At 50.5% G+C, this 17048-nt stretch overlaps 1 long non-coding RNA gene across 1 annotated transcript; it reads right to left on the bottom strand.

Moving 5' to 3' along the window:
- Positions 1 to 538: 538 nt before the first annotated feature.
- On the bottom strand, positions 539 to 8336 carry LOC105708565 (uncharacterized). The gene is made up of 4 exons (XR_001105339.2): positions 8121 to 8336; positions 7608 to 7791; positions 6857 to 6956; positions 539 to 2705 (listed from the first exon to the last, which is right to left on the bottom strand). It is a non-coding gene; the product is annotated as an uncharacterized LOC105708565 (long non-coding RNA).
- Between the last annotated feature and the right edge of the window lie 8712 nt (positions 8337 to 17048).

Genomic DNA, 17048 nt, shown 5'->3' on the forward strand with positions numbered 1-17048 from the left:
AGCACTTTGAGAGCCTGAGGCAGGTGGATCACCTGGGGTCAGGAGTTCGAGACCAGCATGGCCAACATGGCAAAACCCCATCTCTACCAAAAATACAAAAATACACCAGGTGTGGTGGCACAAGCCTGTAATCCCAGCTCCTCAGAAGGCTGAGGCAGGAGAATCGCTTGAACCCGGGAGGTGGAGGTTCCAATGAGCCAGGAGTGTGCCACTGCACTCCAGCCTGGGCAACAGAGTGAGACTGTATCTCAAAAAAAAAAAAGAAAAGAAAGAAAGAAAGACAAAGAAAAAGAAATAAGAGTGGAAAAAAAGAAACTGGAAGAGTCAGAATTTGAGCCAAGATTCATGTGACTACAAAGACGTGGCTTTGCTGTGTCAGCTCTCATGGCGACCCCATATTCCATTGGATTGACGCATCCAACCTTTCCCTTGTTATTACACAATGAAGCAGTGTTGCTTTGCATCCTTAGAAATAACGTTCAACTGGACATCTTTGTGCACAGATTTTTCCATAGTTTATATTATTTCCCTAGGACAGATTCCCAAATAAGATTACTGGTTCCAGAAATAGGAACATTTTTATGGCCTTTCATAAATATTTTCCTGTTGCTTTCAAAGGGGTTCCCAATTCACAGTTCCACCTGCAGTGTAAAAGAGAGATGTTTCACTAGATCCTCACCAGTTACTTTCTTTAATCCCTTAAATGTACAAGAGGAAAATGGTATTGCATAGGTGTCCTGGTTTTATTATTATTATTATTATTATTATTATTATTACCAAGGAAGCTGAGTGTTTTTAAGGGCTGGAAACTGGGTCTGTATCAGAAGGAGAATCACTTGAACCTGGGAGGTGCAGGTTGCAATGAGCCAAGATCCCACCACTGCACTCCAGCCTGGGCAACAGAGCAAGACTCCATCTCAAAAAAAAGAAAAGGAAAGAAAAGAAAAGATTCCTGAGAGAGCCTGGAGTCGATGCAAAGGCACTCAGAATAGAGAGCATTTGTTTCTGGTGCAGAAAATGAATCCGTGGCCAGGACAGTTGGGGGTTGCTCTTTCTGGAGCACTCTTTCCGGGCTTCTCGTGAGCTGGCCGCTCCTCATCCTTCACCTCTCAGCTCAAATCAAACGTCAGCTCCCGAGAGAGGCCCCCCTGAGCCACACCATCTAAAGGGGCCACCTACCAGGTTCTCTCTAAGTCATTATCTTCACAGCACTCAGCATACCTGAAGTGCTTATTCATTTGTTTCCTGGCCTGTTTTCTGCCTCTGCCTCTAGAACGCGAGCCCTTGAGAGCAGGGATCATTCTGCTTCAATTTCTAGTGAATTTCCAGTGCCTAGGACAATGCTTTTCATTAATTAATTGTTTCCTTTTATGGGTCATCTTGCCAGCCAGCAGTGCTATTGCTGTCTGCATCACATTCCAATGGTGGAATAGGCCTCTTTTCTTGCATCCCCAAATCTATCTCCAACACCGCTTACCCAGGGCACGCGTGTACATAGCTGACTCTCATGAAGTTTAGGGCCACAAGAAGTCTTTACACCGCCCTAGTGCTCATCCCGCCTTCCCCCAGTTCAGGGCTCCGCTTCCTTAGAACTCAACATCCCTCTCCTCTCTTTTCAGCCTCTGGAGACTCACAAAATATTCCTGCTCCACCAAAGGCCACCCACTCCAGGTCCCCTGTGAAGCTGCAGCTCCAGAAAACCTGCAAAGCCTCCAGGATACCCATTGTCCCCCTCATCTCCCACTGGGCTCTGTGCAGCAGAGGAAGTTGTGTAGAATTTTATCTACCTGAGACATGAATTCACTACCACCCCCATCCCCTGCCTAAGAAGCAGAGTGGGAAGTGGAATAGACTGTTTTGGTTTTTAATAATACGTTTTTTTTCTCTCTGTTCTCAAACCACGTCAGGCTACAATTAACCATCACATGGTAGTATTTCTCCCTTGGAGCTTCCAAGGAGTCTCTTGGGTGCATAGAAGCTGTCTCTGTGGTTTCGAATGGCAGGTGCCACCTTCCTCCTCGTCAGCTCCATTGTGGGCAAGGCCCCAGTGACTTGCTGGAAGCCACCAGGGATGTTCTGCTGCCAGCGCCACCAAGATCACCAGCTGGTACTTCCTTGGGTGAGCGTGAGTTGGGATGACAGCCTCCTCAGAGGCCCTAGGGAGAGGAGTTCTGTTGGGTTCAAGTGAGTTTCCATATTCCAAAAGAGAGATGACTGTCACCATTAAAAAACAGATTGACCCGGATGAGTGGTTAAAATTGCAAGGCAAAGCGAATAAGTGATTCGGCGCTAATGAGTATTGATTACAGAGAGGAAGCTGGTTAATTGAGTGAGTTGGTAAGTTGGTTGCCAAGGTAACATCTCACTTGGAATAACATCATCCTCACAGTGGGCACAGACTGGATCTGGGTAGAGACCAGCGGTACAGCGGAATCTTTTCTGTTTGGAGACCGAGAAGATGAAACTGGAAATGTTGGACAGAGCTGGAGAAAGGAAGTTTAAAACCTTCCCTGATATAACCAGGGCTGTTTTCCTTCTACCAAGAAGATATCCGCACGTGAGGCTGAGAACAGAGCCTCCCTCTGCGTTCCGTTCGTGGCGTATAGACACAGGAGAGAAAGCCGGGGAGCCACTGTGGTCAGTGAGCGGCCTATCGACTTTCCACTGGCTAGAAATCACAGGCGTGAGAGGAAGGATCCATTTTCCTGAGGTTTTAAAAGAAAAGCCAGGCTTTATTTGCATAGACAATAATAACAGTTGAACTTAGAAGAAAAGGAACAGTGTCTGCCTAAAGTTTGTATTTCTTTACATTTTGCTCTATATTTGATCATGTTAAATGCTGAAAATAGGCTGCTAGAAAGATCAAAGCAAAACTGATGTCCCCATCTAGTAAATATTCAGAGCTTTAAGGCACGCGGTTTCTTTACTAACTTCACTGATTCTGTCCTTTTTATAGCCTTGGCCTTCCTTCATCCTGATTTCCTCAATTATCTTTACCCTATTCTATTCATATAATTTGGCAAGCCACCTCAAATTCTTTTTGGAATGAGATGAGACTGTAAGTAAATCTGAAATGTCTGAAAGGTGTTGTAATAACAGGTAAATTTTCAGTATTTTTAATTTTTTTGTATTTTTATTAGAGACAGAGTTTCACCATGTCGGCCAGGCTGGTCTTTGAACTTCTGACCCTCAAGTGATCCACCCAGTTCAGTTTCCCAAAGTGCTAGGATTATAGGTATGAGCCACTGCGCTCAGCCCTGAGTCTTGAGGTGTATATCTCACCTTTTAGTTATGCCCTACCTGGAGTAGGCATTCCTGATACACCTGTTAATGGTGTTCGCCTGATTGCAGTGAATAAACCCCAGAGTCAATATCTAAAAAGATATTAAACCTCTATCTGCAACTACCAAGGGAGTGAAACTGTCACAAAGCCTGTAAAAAGTTGAGAGGTTGTTTTTCTGAATGGGTGGCATCTGCTTATAGCCTCTGTGGGATGGTTAACAAAAAATAGCTGGGCTCTATCTGCATGCATTGACATGGATGAGGTGTGATTTAATTATGACCATCAAAATCATGCTGGATTATCACACATCGGGCCATAAGCAGCTGTCCTCCATTTCCTCTGAGGAAAGCAAAAGACAGGAAAGCAACCACCAGCAGCTATGTGTCAGAATTCTTAATGCACAGACCACGGTGGAAATAACTTTAGTTGTTTTTATGGTTGCACAACAAACTTAGCACCGTGGAGACCAAAATTGCAGGTATTTCTCTATGCACACATACAGACAGATTTTCTTCTCACGAAATTGAGTTATACTGTGCCTTTTTGAAATTTGCTTTTTTCTTTACTTAATATGTCATAAGTATCCACACCAGTCAGTTACCTTCTTCATCCTTTTAAAGGCTATCTAGAAATCCATTCTGTGAATGGACCATCTTTTATTTATTCAAGTATTTTGTACATCTAGGTAAGGGGGTTTGTTTGTTGGCATTTTTAAAGGTTTTTTGGGGGGTGCTATTAGAAACTTCAAGACATCCTTGCAATCATATCCCTGGCACATCCATGATTATTTGGTTTGAATAAATTCTAAGAAGAGAAATTTCTGGGTCAATTTGTATGCAAATTGTAAAGCTTTTCATAGATACTTCCAAATTGCAGAAAGTTTCTAAAACCCAATTTACATCTAGGAACCATTTTTTAAAGATAATTATTTTAAGTAGACATAGAGAAAAATCAGAAAATAATATGAGCAAATGCATGAAAGTCAAAATCACTCCCAGTCTCACAGCCCAGATATGACGTCTGCTGTACCCTCCTCTCCCTGTGTCCGTGTCTCTGTCTCTCCCTCTCCTTCTCTTACTCTCAAACTTTTTATCTCTCTCTTACTCTGCCTGTGTCTCCTGTTTCTCTAGCTCTGTGTCTCTGTCTCTTTACCTCTCTTTCTCTCTTTGTTGTTGTTGAGACGGTGTCTTGCTCTGTTGCCCAGCCTGGAGTACAGTGGCATGGTCTCAGCTCACTGCAACCTCTGCCTCCCAGGTTCAAGTAATTCTCTTGCCTCAGCCTCCAGTGTAGCTGGGATTATAGGCCCCTGCCACCACGCCAGGCTAATTTTTGTATTTTTAGTGGAGAAGGGGTTTCCCATGTGGTCAAGCTGGTCTCGAACTCCTGACCTCAAGTGATCCACCCACCTCGGACTCCCAAAGTGCTGGCATTACAGGTGTGAGCCACCGTACGCAACCTCCATAGCTATCCTTCTTGTTCCTGTTCTCTGTCTCACTCTGTCTCTGTCTCTACCTGCCCATCCCCGTCTGTTTTCCTCTTTCTCTGTCTCACTCTTTCTGTCTCTGCCTCTTTCTCTCTCTTTCAATAAAACTAGGGTCACCCCCGACACAGTGTTTCAAAGCCTGGGCAGCACTAATAATCTCTCACACTTGGGCAGAGCCTGGGGACTGGCAGGGTATATTTCACATGTTATTATCACCCTTGCTCAGGTGAGACCCCGAGGCGCCATGCAGCCAGCCAGTTGTTCTTGCTTAAGGCCCACAGCTCATAAGTGTCTCCAAGTCCAGAACTTTCAATGCTCCAGGCTGTCCCAGGCACCTGCAGAGTCATACCCCTGCCCCTGATGCACCTGCATGGACCCACATGTGCTGTCTCCCTTTGGGTCCATATGGTTACCAGGTCAGTCAGGCAGCTCAGCTAAGACAAGGGCTTGGTGTAAGCCCCCAGGCTGTCTCCAGGAAGCCCAGGCTCCTACAAGGATGAGGATGGGGACAGGGAAGGAAGCTGCCTCTTGCCTCCCGCTCTGGGCCACAGCTTGTATCCGCATCCACCTGGCCCCGAATGTCTGCTTCTTTCATCTCTCGACACCCTGCCGCCAACCTGCTTCCTGCACATTGCTTACCATCCAAACCCCACACCCCATCACCTCCACACCCTCCTCCTCTCTCCTCCGTCATTATGAGGAACTCATCTGTCAGGCCTTGGCCTCCACCCTCAGTCCAGCAGTGCTGCCCCTCCTTGGACCCCTCGAAGCACCCTCTTCTGACCCCTGGCCTAACGTCCCCACACAGGTTCTAATGGCCAAACTGGCAAAGTCCCTGCTGTTGTCTGTGCCTCCAAAGCTAGTGCTCCTGGACTCAGGGTGTGCCCCGCACGCTGGAAGCACGGCCCACACCAGTAAAAGGTAAGCACAGGTGTGCTCCTGGCTCCAACAGCCCTCCTCCCCTCCTCTCTTCTCCTTTCTTCTCTTCCTTTTCCTCTTTTCTCCTCCCAGCTCCTCTCCCCGCCCCTCCTCTTCCTTCCTCTTATCCTCCCATCTGCATCTACACTTACTCCTTTGATCTCACCAAGCTCCATGGCTTTAGTTCTCATGTCTCACTGTCAATAGCCAAATTTGTATCTGCAGCCCGGACCTCTTCCTTGAACTCCAGACCTGAGTATCTCCACTCAGCTGTCTCTCAGGCCTCTCAGACACAGCACATCCCAAAACAAGCTCTGGATCCTCTCCCCGCAAAAACCCAGTTGTCCAGCATCCCACCGCCAGCACCACCTGAGTCTCCCCATCCCAGTAAGCACCATCATCACCACCTGGTGGCTCGAGGCAGAAACGAGGAGCTCTGCTTTCTGCCTTCACATTCCCCACCCGCTACTTACAAGTCCCTCAGCAAGGTCTGTCTACTCTATGTCCAAACCAGTCAAGCTCAGCAGCTTCCCTCCGTGGCCGTGGCCAGCACCATCTCCAACCAGGAGACTCTATGTATTCCTGGCCCCGTCACACCCCTCTGCTACCCACTCCCCACACAGCAGCCAGAGGCAGCTGCTTCTCACATGCCAGGTCAACTCACTCTCCTGCCTAGCACCCTCTGATGGCTTCCACTGCCCTTAGAATAAGGGCACCCACATTCTTCCACGCCGCCTACCCTGGCCCACGAGGCTCTGCATGATCGAGCCTCTGCCTGCCTCCCTGGCTCATCCCAGGCCTCTCTCCCCTTCGCTCACCACCTCCAAGCTCCTCTGAGGACACAGCAAACCCGTCCCCACCGCAAGGCCTTTGTCCCTGCCTGGGTCTCTCTTCCCTCTCGTGTCTGGCTCTTCCCATTATGCGGATCTCTCATCCTTGTGTGTCATTTGCTCAGAGGGATTGTCCCTGAGCATCGTCCCCACCCATCATGCTCTATCTATCTCAACGCTCTATTCATAACACGTTGTATTATTTTTTGCTCTTTTTTCCCATCTTCCCCAGTAGGTGCTCCATCAGGGCAGAAACCAGGTCATCTCATCATCGGTGCACGATAAAAATTAGCTGACCAAATAATGAAGTGGTGACGAGGGCAACTTCGGTGTCAGACACACCTGTGTTCTCCTTCCTGCTCCGTCACGTGTGTGTCCCTGGATGGGGTCCTCCATCCTCTTCCCCTCAGTGGCTTTGCCAAACAAATTGAGAATAAGAATCCTGTGTCATGGGGTTGTCATAAAGATAAAATGAGATGATGTAAGTGCAGTTCTTAGCATAACAAATGCATTCAATGCAAATAAAAAGCGCTCAATAAATGCAGATATTATTAAGCACGTTTGTTGGATAAACAAGCAATCCCATAAAGCACGTATTTAGAGACGTGGAATCCAAGACTGGGAAAGAGGGAGCAGCTTGCTCCAGGTTGCGTGGCTACCAAGTGTCAAGTCGGGGTCCCCTCCCAGGCCGGTCCGAAAGCAAGCCTCATGGCCATAGCCTGGCGATTCTCTGAAACCGGGCATTCCTGGGGCATGGTGTGCATGTGGTGGGGTGAACAGATCAGAACTCAGAACAGCTGGGCCAGAGAGAAACTGAGTGAAGAGGATGCAGCACCAGGGCCGAAACGGACCAGGACACAGAAACAGAACGGTCAGGACATCGAGCAGCAGCCACGTAAAGACTTGCTCCCAATTTGTCTAAATATAAGAGGATGTGGGTCTCCACATCCTGGATTGATGCAGGATCCTGAAGCCACCCAAAGGCCTCTGCATGCCAGAATCCCATTCTGCTGCCCTTCAGGACTCTCTCTTCCTGCCCCTGACACGGTGGAGGGGTGGGTGCTCAGGCAGCCGAATGACCATCCCCGGGTACCTCCTCGGGACGCTGTGGCCAGGGGATGCAATGCATCAGCAGGTGGGCTGGGGTCCAGGCCCATCCTGGAAAAGGCCGGTTGCAAGTTTCCATGGAGCCCGTCGCCATGGTAACCAAACCTCCGCGGCAGGACTCCAGCAGAGCCAGGGAAGACAAGCTCCTTTCTTGTCCATATCCCAGGAGCCTGCGGGGGGGGGCGGAGGGAAGTGGGGACAATCGGAGGGAAGTGGGGACAATCAGGCTTTCTGAACCAGGATGGGGGTGGGGGCAGAGAGAAGCGGAGGTTGTCTTCCTGCTCAATGGGTCAGCCATAAACTGCCAGAACGTGGCACCCTATTTCACGCCTCTGTGGTTTGCTCCCGCTCTTCTCTCCCCTGGAATGCCCTCCCCCATCCTCGTCTCCCTGGAGCGCTCCCAGCTGTCATCCGTGCCTCACTGACCCTTCTGGGCAGAGTCAGTCCTTCCCTCGTCTGGCCACCTTTCACACACACATCCTCAAGGTGTCTGGCTCACCCATGAGCTTGAGGGGTGTGGTGGTGGTAAGGGCAGAGGCTCTGGAATCAGGGAGACCTGAATCACATCCCAGCTCTGCCATGAACATGCCAGTGACTCTAAATAAACCACTTGTCCTCTCTAAGCTTCTACTTCCTGCTCCATGGGTCAGTCCTCATCTGCCATCTTCCAGCTGTGCGATCTTCAGTAAGTTCCAAACCTCTCTGAGGCTCAGTTTCTTCATCTGAAAAGTAAGGTGATGTCCGTGAGGTGCCTGATGCACACCTTACATGTAATAAATGTCACAGATCGTTCTCATGTGTAGTGAGCACTGCCTCTCTGCCCCCTGGGGAGTGGACTTCCAGTCCATGCCAGGCCTGGTTTATCCCTGAGCTTACACTCAGGCCCCCAACCCCTGTACTAATCCCTCCCCTCTGTTAGGAGTCCCAGCCTGGCATTGTCCATGCCTTTCAGAGTAGGGTCTTTGAGAGGCACGAAGCTTTCCCTACTCAGAGCAGGGACTGGCACGCAGCACAGAGCTGACATTTCCAGCCTGACATCTGAGAGCAAGCATTGTGAAGGAAAATAGATTCCCCGAGAGCTTCCTGACAGCAGGGCCAGCCTTTGCGCTCTGTGTGTGTGTGTGCGTGTGTGTGTGTGTGTGTGTGTGTGTATGGCTGTCAGCAAATGCTCTAACATGCACACACAAACACATATGTATACCCATGTCCTCACAAATTCACACACGCACACCACACACAAAACTGACCCAGGAAAGTGCAAAGATGTTCCTGGTCCCCGTGGTCCATGTTCAGGGGACCAGCCCATGATCCCACTGCTTCCCAAACTACTCCCTCTGGAGCCCACTCCTGAGGCTCTGTGCTGTTTATGGAGCAGGTGAGGGGTGAAGAAATGGCCCTTCGTGGTCTCATCATCCTGGGACTCAACAGGGGAAGTGAAAGGCCAGGTCACCATCCAGACAACCGGTCCACCTGTCCACAGGTCTCCAAGGGCACCTGTGGCATTTGGATACCTGAGATCATGCAGACAGCATCCCTGCCCCCACTGCTGCTGAGCAGGCCCAGCTACAGACTGTCACACCCACATTCTGCTGCCACCTCCCTTCGAGTTCCCTGGCCCAGGCTTGAGTCTCAGATACTGCCCCCCAGCCCCTTTGTTTCATCCTGGGCATCAGAGTCCACAAGGCCAGGCCACCTGTCCTGTCTCCCCGGTCTCCAACCCATCCTGAAATGCAGGCAGGGGAAGTGGTCACTTCCTCCAAACCATGAAGCCGATCGATGCCAGCTGACATTTATTGAGCACTTGCCCTATGCCAGCCAATGTACTAAGCACCGTACCTGTATTTCTTCCTCAACTCTCACAATAACTCTATAAGGGAGGTGATCTCATCATCCCCACTTTACAGATGGGGACACGAGGCGCAGAGTGGTTCAGAAGAACAGCTAAGAGGGTGTTCCAATGGTAATTTAAACTCGGGCATTCTGGATGCACTGCCCAAATTACACTGTGTCTACTCAGCCACACTGAGCTGGGCACAGCCAGAATGTGAGGGGACTCAAAAAGTGGCACCCCAGCTCCCCTCCTGACTTTGGAACATACGGGTGACAGTCGGATGGTGGGGCAGAATAATACCAGCTCCATTCATTCATTTCACAACTGTTTACTGAGCACCTACTATGTGCCTGCACTAAGCACTGGGGATATCGCAATGAAAAAAGAAAACAATGAAAAACAACCCTTAGTCCCATGGAGTGGTTATTTTGGTGGGAGAGATACAATAAACAAAGTAAATAAATGAAATAAACTGTATTAGTAGTAAGTGCTAAGGAGAAAAAAAAGCAGGGAAAGGGAATGAAGTGTCAAGGGGCTGGTGTGGGGGAGGGGGTGTTGCAATCAAGAAGCCAAGAGCATGATACTTAAGACCTAGTAGCAGCCGGGCGCGGTGGCTCACGCCTGTAATCCCAGCACTTTGGGAGGCCGAGGCGGGTGGATCATGAGGTCAAGAAATCGAGACCATCCTGGCCAACATGATGAAACTCCGTCTCTGCTAAAAACACAAAAATTAACTGGGCATGGTGGCTGGTGCCTGTAGTCCCAGCTACTTGGGAGGCTGAGGCAGGAGAATTGCTTGAACCCGGGAGGCGGAGGTTGCAGTGAGCCAAGATTGCACCATTGCACTCCAGCCTGGTGACAGAGCAAGATTCCATCTAAAAAAAAAAAAAAAAAAAATCTAAGTGGCTAAGTATGGTCATGCATTCATATTCATCTTCTGGAAGAACATTCCAGGCAAGGGCCGTGAGGTAGGAGCCAGCCTGGGGAGCCCAGAATCAGCATGACCAGTGTAACTGGAATGAAGTGAGAGGGAGGGGCACAGGTGAAGTAAGGTTAGATGAGGCCAGAGGGGACCGGGGTCGAGATGGTGAGTGCTCTGTGGGTTGCCACGAGGAATCTGGCTTATGCTCACAGGTGAGCTGGAAAGCCAGTGACGTGAAGTGATGTCACAGACAAAGCTTCCTGGAGGAGGCAGCTTTAGCCAAATGGGCTTGTGAATACCCCCACCCCTAAATTAGACTTATCCTTTCTGTCCCTGGCAGTGCTGAGCAAGCCCAGACCTCCCCAGAGGGGCAAAGCTAGCCTGCTGAGCTCAGCTGCTACTGAAGAACCACCCAGAACATAAGCCCCTCTGCAGGCAGGCTGCGCTGGGGACACAGGCTATGCCCAAAGGGAGGCAAGCTGAGCAGGTCCCTCACCCCACACTCGCCCATCAGCTCCCTGGGTGGGAGTCAGGGAGGGACAGAGAGAGGCCAGGCATGTTCCTGGTGGATGCCTTTCCACATTTGGTTATTAAAAGGCAAGAAATGAGTCTGGTCCAGGCATCTGAAGGCGGGGAGTCTGTCTCAGGCTGAGAATGCACAGGCTTTGATTCTTCATTCATATCAGATGGCCACCAACTCCCTCAACAAGAATAAACCCTCATGTCTACAGAGAAGTGTACATTCTGTCATATGCTTCCCAGTTAAAGGAGGAGAACCCAAAGGCTCGCAGCCCCGGAGATCAGCGATGAAGCTGAGGTTTAAGCCCAGGTCTGGCCCACCCCATGGCCAGTGGTCCGTCCATATGCCCCACCTGATAACTAGGGTAGCATTAGCATTTCAGCTGCACCAGCAGCACTATCTATATTTGGAAGTTGCATGGAAAAACTTACAAGATGAAAGACCTTTTAAGTTATGTGTATTTTTACCACAATAAAAGTGTAAGTAAAGCAATAATAAAGAATAGTAAATATAAAATAGTACCCTGTTATCTACATTTATCAGTAATCTTGTGTGGTTCACAATGATGGTGGCTAACGTTTGGGAGTGCTGACTCTGTGCTAGGTGCTGCACCAAGCGCTGTGCAGCTTCTTACCGACTTGTGGGGCAGGAGACCCCTGGGAGGCATCTCCCCTCGTATTCCAACCTTTGAGTCTGCAACTCTCAGATGTTTCTTGGGATACCTTAGAGGGCTAATGATCTCAAAGAGTGTTCCCTTGCCCACGCCTCTCTTCTTCCTTACAACATCTGGACGGAGGAGTAGCTGGGTCTCCCAGAGGAAGGGCAAGACCTGCAGACCCTCCACTGACAAGGGTCTCAAACAGAATCCAAGACTCTTTCTCTGCTTGGCCAAAGGTCAGAGGAACTTAGCCTTGGAGTAACTAGTTATGAGGCCTTGAACGGGTCACAGAAGTTCTTCGTTCTAGCAAATGGAGGAGAAGTGATTGGTGTTAGGTTGCTTTGAGGTCTAAATATGAGAATACATATAAAGCAGCCGAGGATAACAAAAGGTATGGTTATTAGGGGGCAGGAATTGGTCCCTATTCATGTCAGACAGGGAATAACAGAATGCAGTTTACAGCAGTGGCTTTCTAAAAAGCATGCATTGTCCTTTCAGCTGCTAGATGGCTGGTTCTCAAGCTTTAGCCCCCAGGGGAGGGGGAGCTGTTGAAACAGACTGCTGGCCCCACTCCCCTGGAGTTTCTGATTCTGCAGCTGCTCTGGCGTGGGGCCTGAGAATTTGCATTCTAAGACGTTCCCAGGTGATGCTGATGCGGCTGGTCTGGAGTCCAGGCTTTGAGGAGCACTGCCCTTGATCACTGGTTCTCAGCTGTGGCTGCACCTTGGCACTGATCTGGAGGGGGACTCTGAGACCTGGATCACACTCTCAGAGATTCTGAGGCTACAGCTCCAACATTGGGAGTTTTCAAATCTCCCAGCTGATTCTAATGTGCAGCCCAAATTGAGCACCACTGCCCCAAGTAGAGGAAGGGAGAGCTACGTGGATGTAGAGTGGGCCCGCCTGTAGCATCCGCCACACCCACCAGCCGCTAAGAGCAGGCAGCTGTGGGGAGGGGTTAGTGAAAGCTCTACCATTGCTAACAATAATAAAAGCTAACATTTCTGAAATGTTCACACAGGCCAGGCACTTTCTTAAATCCTTTACATCTAATACTTCATGAAATCCTCATAACAGCCCCATGAGATGTGTAATGGTGTTATTTGCAGTTTACATTTCAGCCTGATATATAAAGAAGTTGGGTCACTTGTCAAAGGTCAAACAGCCAGAAAGTGATGGAGCCAGGATTTGAAAACAACACGCCCACCTCAGTTCTTTTTTTGAGACAGAGTCTCACTCTGTCGCCCAGGCTGGAGTGCAATAGTGCAATCTCGGCTCACTGCAACCTTCGCTTCCAGGTTCAACTGATTCTCTTGCTTCAGCCTCCTGAGTAGCTAGGACTACAGGCACACACCACCATGCCTCGCTAATTTTTGTATTTTTAGTAGAGACAAGGTTTCACCATATTGACCAGGCTGGTATCAAACTCCTGACCTCAAGTGATCCACCCCTCCACACATGGCTAGGTCCTAGTTCTTGACCACTGGGCTAAGCAGAATGTATTTATGATTAGTTCTTGTGAAATTTTTAAAAATGTTTAGTGGGAGAAAAACTCATTTTGTGTCTACTCTTTGCTCTGGAAGGCTTTCAGGGCATTGGACCAAATATGATACATTGCTGACTTTAAAATATTCGATTCCCCTTTCCAAAGCACATTTGCAGGCACGATCTTATTTCGACACCCCCAACAGCATGATCTCTCTCTACCACTCTTCCCTCAACCCATGCTCCAGTGAAATAAACCACTTCACCATTCATTTCAACTCAACCAGCATTTACTAAGGACGTACTTGGTGCCAGCCAACAGGCTGCAGCTTGAGGACATAGAGATGTCAAGACCCTGAGACTCAGAAAGGCAGTGACCTGCCCAGGAGTGAGTTAAAGGCAGAGCCTGGGCCCAGCTCATCTAATGCTCTCATCTTGGAGGAACTGAGGGATGAACGGAAGAGGAAGTTGACGCGGCAGGAGCTGTCACAGTGCTCTTGCCTGCTTTGGGACTGGCATGGCCTCTGATGGCTCCTGGAGAAAAGACTCCAAGTTGGGGGCTGGTAGGAATTAGTAGGGGGCATGAATGCCCAGGCTTAGAGCAAGAACTTACGAGCTCCTGCTCAGACATAAGTCTTGACCCAGCTCCTTCCAGCCTCCACATACCCTCACCCCTTCTCTATCCCCAGCCAGGCAGCTTCCCTATCCAAAGGGGCAATTACTCCAAGCAACCAGCAAGGCCAGAACCAGGGACTAATTTCCCAACATGACTCTGGTCTGGACTTTAACCACCAAGTGACATCATCCTTACAATCCTTGTGTCTGTTCATAATGTTAATGTGTAAATGTGAACATAGTAAATAACCACGATTTTTGTTACCCTGTCAGGGGCACATCTCTTTTTTTAACATATCCAGAGGCCTTGAAATATAAGGCTGGACATGGTGGCTCACGCCTGTAATCCCAGCATTTAGGGAGGCCAAGGTGGGCAGATCACGAGGTCAGGAGTTCGAGACCAGCCATGACCAACATGGTGAAACCCTGTCTCTACTAAAAATAAAAAATTAGCCGGGTGTGGTGGCGCACCTTGTAATCCCAGCTACTTGGGAGGCTGAGGCAGGAGAATCATTTGAACCCAGGAGGCGGAGATTGCAGTGAGCTGAGATTGCACTGCTGCACTCCAGCCTGGGTGACAGAGTCAGACTCTGTCTCAAAAAAAAAAAAAAAAATATATATATATATATATATACACACACACATAGAAGTGGTCCAGGCCCCCTCCACCTCTGCGAGGCTCTGCTGAGAGATCAGGGGACAGTGGCCCAGAGAAGAAAGACTTGCCCAAGGTCACACAGCAAGCCAGTGTCAGAATCCACCAAAACCAGGACTTCTGACTCCTACCCAGGTATCCTTGGGGTTCTGAAGGACCCCCTCACCAAAGAAACCTGCTTATAAATGGCCCAGTTCTGAAGCAACTCATGTCTACCTACGGCTTCAGCTACCACCTTTATGCAGGCCACCCTAGCCCAGACCTCTCCCAAGAACGGCCCCACCCAGAGGTCTCACAAGCATCTCAGAAGCCTAGGCTCCAACTCTGAACTAACCGCCTTTCCCTTGAAATCCGCCCCACCCATATTCCCTCTCCCCCAACCCTCAGCTGCTCAAGCCAGAAACACAGGTGTTACCCCAGGCAGCTTCGTCTTCAACACCCCCGCAACCTCCAGTAAACCGGGAGGGCCCTTGATTCTTCCTGTCTTTTACCTTTCTTGAACCCATCCCTTTCCCCTGCCCTCTACCACCACATGAAGGCAACCTCATCATTCCAGACTTCATCCATCAAAACAACCTCTTCCTTCAGTTCACACTTTCCTTCGACAAATGCCTGAACACTCACTGTGGGCCTGGCACTTTACCCTGGGCTAGGGTGCAGCATTGAGCAAGACAGCCAAGAATCTGTCACCGGCATGACTGCACAAAATCGACCCTGACCACATCTCTCCCCTGCTCTGATCCCTGGGTGGCTACAAACCACCCTTGGGTTCAAGTGCAAACTCCCCTATGCAGGTATTCACATTCCTGAGCCCTCCAACCGCCCCTGATCTTTCCAGACTGGTCTGTCATTGTGCCCTGATCAGAATGATCCAAACAAGCTCTTGGCCATCCTCCCCAACACCAGCCCAAAGACCACCTCCTCCACAAAACTTCCCTGCCTGAGTCACCCAATGACAGGGTGAGTTTTGCCTTCTTCTGGAATCCCACTGAAACCCAGGATTTGTGTGTCTGCCTCCCAGACTGGGCTGTGATTCCAGGTGCTCAGGGGACCCAGCCGTCGCCAAGCACAGAAGCTGGCACTGATGGGCATCAATGTGTTGTATTGATGGATGGACAGACAGAGGGGTGGGTAGAGCAGTCCAACTGCCTTTTTCATTCATTCGGTCCAGTGTCTATGCCTTTGTCGTTTTCTGCAAGTCCCTCCAGCTGTCTAACCTCCCCTGCTGGCATTACGGAAGCTCATGCCCATTTCTTCTCTCAATCTGTCCCCTTCCCTTCCCCAAAGCCCAGACTGTCCTGCCTTTCCCTGACTGGGCAACAAGTCAACAAGAACAAAGGTCTGGGGAGCCGACCAGGGAAAGGTCAGCCCGGGCCTCTGGGGGTCTCAATCCCTCGGCCTGTGTGTGTGCCAGAGCTTTCCACAGATTCGGGAAGAAAGTGCCGGAGGCTGGCCGGGCGGCCTCGCGGTTTGAAGCAGTGAGTCACCTTCTGGCTGCAAGTCAAGGAACTCTCACTGAGCCCTTGTTTGGACAAGACGGGGAGTCGCACTCAGAGTCAGGGACTCCGGGAGCAGAGACAGGAGCAGGAAGAAGGGGTCACCGAGACCTCAAGAAAGTCAGGGAGACAGACGCCCAAACGACCGAGACAACCAGGGACAGATAAGGCACGCAGAGAGAGAGAAGGACAGAGGCAGCCCGCCCAGAACCGAGGGGCAGCGCAGGGAGAGGAATCGCGCCACCGGTGTAGACGGCTCGGCTCCCTGCGCACGCTCCGTCCTCCCCCTCGCGGCTCCCACCTCAGGCCGGGACCCGGACATAGGCAACAGTGGAGCCAATGGGCTTCCAGACCGGGACATTACCTCACCAGAACCGGCTGCCATTGGCCGGCGTCCCCGCCGGGGCGGGCTGTTGCTATGACAGCCCAGGCCGGCCTTGCAGAGGGATGCTCGGAAGAAGGTCCGGGAGGGCCGTGTCCACACCTCTTTCCAGGCTGTGGTGGGGCCCAGGGACCTCTCCCCTTCCACTGAGCCCCAGAGACCCCCTACTAAGCCTGGAAGGGGAAAGCCCAGCTCCTGCTGGCCCAGGCGTCAGAATTCCTGTAAAAACGCCCATTCGGCCCCCTCTCTCAACCTGGCCCATAGTCCCTTGCCAAGACCACTCCTCCCCCCGACACACCCTGGAACCACACACTCATCCATAGATCCTGCAAACAGCAATGTGCACCCTCCAGCATCCAGGTGCAGCGCTGGGCTGTACAGAGGCAAAGATGAGTCCACCTGCCCCCCTGCCCTCACAGAGCGCCCCCCCCCCCCCCCCGCAGTCTGATCAAGCAAGCAGTCCAGGAGAAAATGACAAGGCAGTGTGTAAGGACTAAAAGAGAGCGAGCACTGGAGCTGTGGGAACACAGAGGAGGGGTCCCTACTCAACCTACCAGATCAGGGGGACTGCTGGGAGAAAGGCATACAGAGCCAGGACCTGAAAGAGCCAGATGAGGAAGGGTGGGGAAGGGATTTGAGGCAGAAGGGACAGCCTGTGCAAGGACTGGAGGCAGTAAAAAGCAAGGAACACTCGAGGTAGGAAATTAGACGGTGGGGTTGGGGGCGTTGGAGAAGAGGAGGAGTTTAAAGTAAAGCTGAAAGGGGAAGCAGGAATGAGAGCCCAAAGGACTAGAATGCCGTGCTAAGGCATCTTGGACCACATTCTCAGGCAGTTGGTTGATGGAAGGGGAGAGGGCTATGAT

The sequence above is a fragment of the Aotus nancymaae genome, unplaced genomic scaffold (genome assembly GCF_030222135.1).
Source record: "Aotus nancymaae isolate 86718 unplaced genomic scaffold, 86718_ANA_hifiasm-v0.15.2.pri h1tg000053l, whole genome shotgun sequence".
Lineage (NCBI taxonomy): Eukaryota > Metazoa > Chordata > Mammalia > Primates > Aotidae > Aotus > Aotus nancymaae.